We start from the raw sequence: 9,110 nt of genomic DNA, 5'->3' as shown, positions 1-9,110 counted from the left end.
TTCTGCTGGGAACCCCCCGAGTGTTCCCGACCTCCCTCCCACGTCCCAGGGCCACTGACCTGCAGCTGTCCCAGGTGCCACCCACGGGACCGGCCAGGGCCAGCAGGACCAGTAGCCACAGCCAAGCCATGGGTGGCAGTGCCAGGAGCGGGGGGTCACCTCCAGCGCAGCCCCCACGGCCCTGCTGGTGCCCCCGGGCCGGGGCTGATGTCACAGAGGGGTTGGTTCCGTGGGCTGGGCACGGTGGCCTTGGGATGGGGGAGAGGGACAGCATGGAGTCATAGAACCATGGAATGGTTTGGGTTGGAAAGGACCTCAATGACCACCCAGTGCCACCCCCTGCCATGGCAGGGACACCTTCCACTAGCCCAGGTGGCTCCAAGCCCTGTCCAACCTGGCCTTGGACACTTCCAGGGATGGTGAGTGTTCCCAGGAGACAGATACGTGTGCCAGCAGCACACGCAGCCACAGCCTGGTCTGCAGGATCAGGGCAGGAGGCCCTGGGAGCAGCAGGGATGTGGGATCACAGCAGGCAGGTGCAGGCAGGGAGGGGCTGCCAGCAGGGAGGGAAGCACAGGGGACAGTCTGTCTCCCTTCCAGGAGAAGGGGCAGAGTCACTGCTGCTCCCTGACATGGGGACAGCAGGTCCCAGAGCAAGGATCTGCCATTCCCCTGGGAGGAGAAGCAGCCAGGGATTGCCCACAGAGGAGGGCCCTGGTGTTCCTGGGCTGGGGGTGGTTCTGGGCAGGCATCCCGCAGCTTCCAGGTGGCAGATGGATCTGGGATGTCCCTCTGCAGCCCAGTACCACCCCTCACATGCCAGCTGGAGCTCTCTCCAATCCTGTTCCTGACATTATTTTCCACAGGCCGTGTCTGCTTCTCTCCATCTGCAGGCTCGGGCTGGGTGCCAGGGGGTGGAAAGAGGAGGCTGCTGCTTGGGCATGTGAGGCACCAGAGTCGGAGAGTGGCTGGAAGGGAGGGCTGGCAAGTGAGGAATTGCCACAGAATCACAGGTGGCTGAGGTTGGAGGTCACCTGGTCCAATTCCTGCTCAAGCAGGGTCAGATGCAGCAGCTTGCCCAGAAGCACAACCAGTTGGATTTTGAATATCTCCAAGGAAGGAGACTCCACAACCTCCCTGGGCAGCCTGTGCTCAGTCCTCCTCACAGGAACTAAAGTGGTTCCCTGTGTTTAGGTGGTATTTCAGGGTGGTTTTTTTTTTTAATTTGTGCCCATTGCCTCTTGTCCTGTCACTGGGCAGCGCTGAGAAGGATCTATTTCCTTCTTCCCCTTCCCATCCTAATCCTGGTACCCACTGACAAGATCTCCCTGAGCTGTCTCTTCTCCAGCTCCAGCTCACTCATCCTCCCCTCACAGGAGGGATGTTCCAGTCACCAGCCACCAGAATCACCCTTTGCTGGACTCTCTCCAGCACATCCGTGTCTTCCTTGTTCAGGGGAGCCCAGAAGTGGACACAGCACTCCCGGGGTGGTCTCACCACTGCTGAGCAGAGGGGAAGGATCACCTTCCTCCTGGCGACCTCCAGCACAGCCCAGGATGCTGCTGGCTGTGGTTTGTGCCATGAGCTTGCTGTCAGCCAGAACTCCTTTCTTGGCTTTCTCCCTGCTTTCTCCTGGTGCTGTGAGGTTATTCCTCCCCAGGACTTGGCGTTCCCTGGGTTGAACTCCGCGAGGTCGCAGCTCCGTTCTCTGCTCTAGATGGCAGCAAATCCATCTGCCGGGCGCGTCCCTCCTCCCGGTTTGGAGTCAGAGAAATCTGGAATCACGGAATATTCTGAGTTGGAAGAGACCCCCAAGGATCATCCGGTCCAACTCCTGGACCTGTCCAGGGCACCCCAACAATCCCACCCTGTCCCTCAGAGCGTTTTCCAAACGCTCCTTGAGCTCTGGCAGCCTTGGGTCTGTGCCCACTGCCCTGGGGAGCCTGGGCAGTGCCAACCACCCTCTGGGGGTGGTTGTCCTGAGATCCAACCTGACCCTGCCCTGACACAGCTCCTGCCATTCCCTCGGGTCCTGTCCCTGGTCACCAGGAACGAGATCAGTGCCTGCCCTTCCACTTCCCCCCACCAGGACATTGCAGACTGACCCTGCAAACTTGCTGAGGGCGTGCTCTGCCACATCATCTGAGTTATTAATGAAGATGTTGAACAATATTGGCCCCAGTTTGATGCCTGGGCTACCCCACTGGTCACTGGCCTCCACCAGGGCTTAGTACCACTGCTCACAACCCCCTGGATCCAGCCATTCAGCAAATTTTCAGTCCACCTCACCTCATCTTGCCTGTTAGGGTGCCTGTGAGAACACAGCCTGAAAAGCATTAATAAAACTGAGCTAAACAGCATCCCCTGCTCCCTCCTCACCCACCAACCACTCCTCCTGTCCTGCCAGGCTGGCTGGTGAATCACAATTTCCCCTTACAAACCCAAGCTGCCCCTGGGTAGCACCTTCCCTGCCATCTGCACCCGTTTCTTGGCTGACTTTGTGCATAAGCTGAGGCAGGGGAGCCACCCTGCAGTGGAAAAATGGGGTGCAGCTGCCTGTGCTTACCCAGGGCTGCAGAGCAAGGTGGGGCTGGCTATGAAGGGAGAAGGGCTCTGCCTTTCCTGCCCAGCCCCTGCCCAGACTCTGCCTGGATTCTGTCCGAGTTCTGCCCAGCCCCTGCCTGGACCTTGCCCGGATCCTGCCCAGACTCTGCCTGGACCCTTCCGAGCCCCTTCCTGGCCCCTGGCCAGCCCCTCCTTTGGCACACACGGATGGATCCAGCCCTTGGCACCCCCAATGTCCAAGTAGGTCTCCCCAGAGAAGCTGAATGCCCACTTTGCTCCCCAAACCCAGCCCCTGGGTTCTCCCCTCACCCACCTGAAAATGGAAAGTTAAACGGTTCTGTTTGAGCCACAAAGCTCCTGGGAACACTGGTGCAGACGTTCCTGGGGAGCCAGGGAGCAGCAGGGAGCTCTGGAGCATCCTTGGGCTCTCCCTTCCCAGGTGGGACCTGCCTCCTCCCACCACAGCTCCCTGGGTGGGCACTGCCAAATCCCAAGGGAAGAGGGACCACAGGATTAGCTGGTCACCTTTGCCAGGAAAAACAGTCCCACTGCCTGGGATCTTCCCACCTTTCCACTGTAAAGTCACAGCACTGAAGGGACACAACCCTTTGGTAAACTCAAGAGGCCCCTCAACCCCCCCATACCCCGTAATTAATAACAATTAATAATAACCCACACACACCTCCGTAATTTGACTTCTGGTGACCGTGCTCTGCTGCTGTCCCACATCCCTCACCCCGTCCTGCTGCCCTGCCTGCACCTTTGGAATGGTTAAGGTTGGGAAAGACCTCCAGGATCATCAAGTCCAAGCTCAGAAGGGGAAGCTGTGCCGCAGGCACCGCGAGCAGGGCGCAGGCACGGGCTGGATATTGGCTCTGGCAGGAATAATTTGCGACTGGGCTTTAAATAAGGCAGCTTTTCTGTCAGGCAGGAAGATCCTTTTCCTGCAAAGAAGACGGGGAGTGCAGCTGGAGCAGAGCTGTCAGCGTGCTGAGGGCTCTGGGGGAGGGCAGAGCAAGGTGGGGTGGGGAGAGAGGAGAACTCAGAGGGTGCCCCAGAGCCCAGGATTCCTGTGCCGTGCTGGGCCTCCAGGAATTCCCGTCCCAAGGGAAAGGCTGTGGCCCTGCAGAGCTCCAGCTGCCATCCAGGACACCACAGCTGGGTTTAACAAGGCCAGGCCTGTGCCAGGAGAATGATCCCTGCTCGGGGCCACCTGGAGCCAGAGCCACGTCCTCCTCAGGCTGAGCTGCTCCTCCACACCCTCCTGCTTCCCAGAGCTTGTCTCTCCCCCACCTCTGGCAGCTGGGAGGTGACATTTCAGAGGATGGAGCAGACACATCTGCAGCAGGGAGAGCTCAGATGGGCTGGGAAGCTTTTGGCAGCTCTGCACAAAGGAGATGGAGCTCAGTCAATCACCAGATCCCCCAACCCTCCTCAATCCATATTTAATGGCTCTTTGGGTCTCGATGTTTAAATCTATCTAATGAGCATTTAACTGCTGCTCAATAATTAATACCTCAGTGTTCAGTGCAATAATTCCTTGGATCACAGTGAGTGCTGGTCCATCACCCTGGGTGTGGGCAGGGCCAGGGAGGCCAGGGGAGCTGCTCTGTGACCCCTGTCCCATGGATGGGCAGGTTATCCATGTTATCCCTGCACCCTGAGCTCTTTGTGAGCAATGCCATGAACCTGGGAGCACTGGGAGCACTGGGAGCACTGGGAGATGAGCTGTGGGTGGCAGGGACAGGCCACAGGGGAAAGGAAGAGAAGGATTTGGGTATCTCCATGCCTGGAGCAAAGGAGGCTCAGGGGGGACCTTCTGGCTCTGCAAGTCCCTGACAGGAGGGGGGAGCCGGGGGGGGTCGGGCTCTGCTGCCAGGGAACAAGGGACAGGCCAAGGGGAAACGGCCTCAGGCTGGGCCAGGGGAGGGTCAGGTTGGACAGGAGGAGGAATTTGTTGCTGGAAAGGGTGGTGAGGCCTTGGCAGGGGCTGCCCAGGGAGGTTTGCAGTGCCCATCCCTGGAGGTGTCCCAGGAAGGCCTGGCCGTGGCACTCAGTGCTCTGGGCTGGGGGCCAAGGTGGGGATGGGGCCCAGGGTGGATCCACGGGCTGGGAGGGCTTTTCCAACCCCAGTGACTCTGTGATAACATTGTCACTGTGTCACAATGCCAGGGCTGGGCTGGTGTGAGGACACCACAGTGCCTTGGGCTCGGGTCCTGCTCTGCCTGGGACTGGGACTGTGTTCCCAGCTGTTTGTTGGGTTTGTCTGGCACACCCAGATCCTGTGGCACAGGGCCATGCTCTCTGGCTGCTCTGCCTGGTGGTGCCATGGGTCTGCTGTGCCTTACTGGAAGCAGGTGCCATGTGGAGCCTTAGTGGGGCAGAGACTGGGGGAGGCAGGATTGTCCAGCGCTGCTGGATTGGGAAGCCTGGTGGGCAGGTTTGGCTCCCTGCCCTGTCTGCATCTCCTCTGTACCCAGTGTCCGTGTGAACATGCCAGGAGATGCCCACACCAGGCATGGAGAGGAGGGGAACCCTGTGCCCAGATGCATCTAATGCATGGACAGGAGACCCTGGTGCACACACTGTCCCCGGAGCTCAGCTCGGGCACATCATGGAATCACAGGATCATTTAGGTTGGAAAACAGCTCCAAGATCAGCGAGTCCAACCTTTGACTGAACACCAGCAGGTCGATTAAACCACAGCACTCAGTGCCACCTCATCCAGGGAATGTGTCACCTCATCCAGGGAAGGTGCCACCTCATCCAGGGAAGGTTCCTGCTCTGCTCTGGAAGCCCCAGAGCTGCAGAGCTGTGCCGTGAGCTGGGCACTGCCACACTGCTGTGCCTCTGTGTCCATGTGGAACCACCCCCTGCAGCCAAACTGTGCTCGGCCTTCCCTGACCAATCTCCCTCCCTGTCCCTCTCACCTGCTCTTCCCAAAATTACCATCTCTAGCCTTGTCCCCATTCCCAGTCCCATCCCCACCCCTGCCCCCATCCTGATCACTGTTCCCATCCCTGTCACCAGCACTGTCCCCACACCATCCCCACCCCTGTCCCTCCCTGTCCCCATCCCGGCACTTCCCTCCCTCCTGCTGGCTATTCCTGCGGGTCTCTGCGACTGAATTCCAGGGTTTTTTGAGGGAGAGACATACCTGATTAATCCCAGAGTGAGCTGTAATCACATGGCAATAACGGCACGACTCGTGCTTATCTGAATGTGTAATCACAGCAATGAATAACATTCCGGGCTCTGCACCTCACTAATGAGCAGCTGCCGGGAGGGGAGAGGCTGCTGGCAGCTCCCAGCAGCACATCCCATCCCTCTGCGGGGCCGGGATCTGCTGTGGGGAGGGAAAACGACCTCTCAGCCTGTCAGGACACGGGTGGAGTTACCAACTGGCCCTGCTTTTCTCCCAGCCCAGCGGGGACCCCTGATCCAGGGCCCCTGTGATGGCTGTGGGACACTGTGCCATGCTCAGCTCTGTGTGCTCATGGCAGGGCACCATTCCCTGATCCAGGGTCCCTGTGATCACTACAGGACACCACGCCCTGTTTGGCCCTGTGTGCTCACAGAGGACATGGTGGCAGGGCACCATTCCCTGATCCAGGGTCCCTGTGATGGCTGTGGGACACTGTGCCCTGCCTGGCCCTATGTGCCCGTGGCAGGACACCATTCCCTGATCCAGGGTCCCTGTGATGGGACAACCTGTCCTTACCTGGGCCATCAGCTTGTCCCTTACCTGGCCCATCAGTCTGTCCCTTACCTGGTCCATCAGCTTGTCCCTTACCTGGCCCAGCCACCACAACCCCTGTGTGACCCAAACCAGAGACATCAGCCAGCCCTTGCTGAGCAGAGCAAGACTTCAGTGAACAAGTGACACACAGCAGAGGGAGCATGGAGGGGACACACTGTCCCACCTGTGTGTCCTGCCTGTGTGTGTGCACAGCCCGTGGGGAGCACCATCCCTGTGTGTGTGTGTCCTGCATGGGAGGCCCTGGCACAGGTTTGCCCAGAGAAGCTGTGGCTGCCCCTAGATCCCTGGAAGTGTTCAAGGCTGGGTTGGATGGGGCTTGGAGCAACTTGGGCTCTTGAAAGGTGTCCCTGCCCATGGCAAGGGGTGGAACAAGATGATCTGTGAGGTCCCTTCCCACCCAAACCATTCCATGGTTCTGAGGGTGTGTGGAAGTGGTGGCTTTTCCCCACCCTCTGAGGTGACAGCCTGGGACAGTGGGGCCCGTGGCCACATCGGGGCAGAGACTGGCAGAGACAGGGCCAGGCTGGAACAAGACATCCTTGCAGGCAGAGAGGCAGCCTCTGGAAATGTGCAGTGTCACCAAATTAAGGACTTAATTAGCGGGCGTGTTCCCCTTAAGGAGCTGTCTCCTCGTTATCACAGACAGTGGTGATTAAGCAGCGGGAAGGGGCAGGCGCTGCCCGAAGAATCCTGGAGGCAGCAAGGGCTCATTCCCGGGGCAGGGCTGGGCAGGGAGTGTGTCCAACCATCCTCCTCCCTCCCCATCTCCCCACTCCATCCCTGGACATCCCGCTGTGCCCGGCTCAGCCGTCTCCCCCTTCCCAGGGCAGACCTGAAGCACACTCCAAGACCTCCCATTCAACTGGTGAGTGCCTCCCACTGCGCTCAGGTGCCCGGGAAACACGGAATTTGCCAGAGCAGGAGCTGGTAACACAGGACGTGGGCACAGGAGAGGTGTTTTCCTTGCCAGATGCCAGCCAGAGGCTCCTTAGCAACAGGGCTGCAGGGACTGTGTCCAAACCTCCACCCAGGACGTTTCCAGAGCAGGATAATGCCGAAAGCCGTGCAGGGGCTGCAGGTGGGGATGTCCTGGAGCCGCCTCCCGGCACGGCACAAGTGGCGAGAGCAGGAATTGCGGCAGGATACGGGATGTCTTAGGTGCGACCAGATGCCGTGAGGGAATTTCTGCGAGCGCAGGGGCTGCAGCCCCGGCCAAGGGCTGGCACCTCTCTCCCCCTCACCACACGCCCGTCCTGAGTGCCCAGGCAGGCTCCAGCCGGAATCAGGCGGATCACAGTGGGATCCATGCACTCATCAAGGCCCTGGAGCAGCCCTTGCTGCGGGAAGAGGGGGGCTGAGCGTGGTGGGCCGGCATCGGCACGATCCAAGGCTGCTGCTGGCACAGCCCAAGGCTGAGCTGTGTCAGCCGGCAAGATCTGACATTTCAGAGTCCCACGGCAGCTGCTCCTACACCACGAGCTCAGGGAAGAGGCAGCTGCACCTTCTGCTGTCATCAGAGCTGGAAAAAACAAGACCCTGTCCTGCCTTCGTCCACCTTTTGGAGCTGCTTTGGGCCACCAGCTTTGCACTGAACGTCCAGGAACGGCTGTGAAGGGGACGGCATGGCATGCACATGGCACAGAGGAGTCCTGGAAAACATCCAGTTCATTCTCTGAACAGCCAGGTAGGATTTGGTGCAGAGGCAGAGGTGCTGGGTCTGAGCAGACCCCAAATGGGGACCTTAAAAATCATCCAATTCCAACCCTCTGCCATGGGCAGGGACATCTTTCACTAGGACACATCCAGGTTGCTCCAAGCCCTGTCCAACCTGGCCTTGGACACTTCCAGGGATGAGGCAGCCACAGCTCTGTTTTCACTCCAATGCCAGAGCCAAAGCCTCTTCCAAACCTGCCCTGAAGTGCCCTGTCCATGTGCTGGCATTCCTGGAGACTGGACTTGGATGGAGGCTGCAGGAGCTGGCACAGCCAGGCACGAAATCCTCTGTGCTGCCAGGAGTGCTGGGCACGCTGCCGGCCCTGTGGCAACTGCCAGCCCGGCTGTGACCCCAGCTGGCCTCAGCCAGGCCCCTCTGCCTTCGTGTCACACATCCCACTGTGCCAGAGAGGTGGAGCAACCTCCACTGCCACATCCCTCCCTCCAGAGGTCACCATGAGGGCTCCTTCCCCCGTGGGATGCATGTCACGGACAGGGGACAGTTTCATGGGGAGTCTCCCTGGCTCCTTTCCTGGCTTTGGTCCCCCACACTGTGGGGTGTCCTGGCATGCCAGGGACCAAACTCTGCCAGAGTTTGCCACCTCTGCCCCTTCCCCTGCCTCCCTCCTGGTCTCTGCCACCCTCCTGGCTGCCAGGCTGGAGGGACAAGATGGGCCCTGCCTGTGCCTGGCTCAGTGCTCCTGCCTGGGAGACTCGGCTTCCTGCTTCTTCCTAGTCGCCAGCACTTCCACTGCACTTCTTCTCTGACCTTTAAGGGAAGCAGTGCAGGCTCTGTTCTGCACGCTGGGACTCCACAAGCACAGCTCTTGTCTGCAGTCCCTGCCCTGTGCCAGGCCCAGGTGGGACCCCTCAGCCCTGCTGAGCCTGCTCCCTGTTCCCTGCAGACTGGGAACCCCATATCCCACAGGAATATGCACCAACATCAACCTGCCCATGGCAGAGCCCCCATCTGGGACTCCCACTTCACCTCTGTCTGTCTGGGTGCTGGGTCAGCCAGTCTACCCCAATCCCTCCCAGTCTGGGCACACTGTCAGGCCTCCCAGTCTCTCCC

General features: G+C 59.7%; 1 long non-coding RNA gene across 1 annotated transcript; it reads left to right on the top strand.

Annotated features, from left to right (window-relative positions):
- The first annotated feature begins 368 nt into the window (after positions 1–368).
- On the top strand, positions 369–1,200 carry LOC113960457. The gene is made up of 2 exons (XR_003532035.1): positions 369–419; positions 867–1,200. It is a non-coding gene; the product is annotated as an uncharacterized LOC113960457 (long non-coding RNA).
- The last annotated feature ends 7,910 nt before the right edge of the window (positions 1,201–9,110 follow it).

Source organism: Corapipo altera, unplaced genomic scaffold (assembly GCF_003945725.1).
Source record: "Corapipo altera isolate COAL_440 unplaced genomic scaffold, ASM394572v1 273, whole genome shotgun sequence".
NCBI classification, from domain to species: Eukaryota; Metazoa; Chordata; class Aves; order Passeriformes; family Pipridae; genus Corapipo; species Corapipo altera.
Note: the sequence above shows the minus strand (reverse complement) of the source record. Positions and strands in the feature narration are given on the sequence as shown.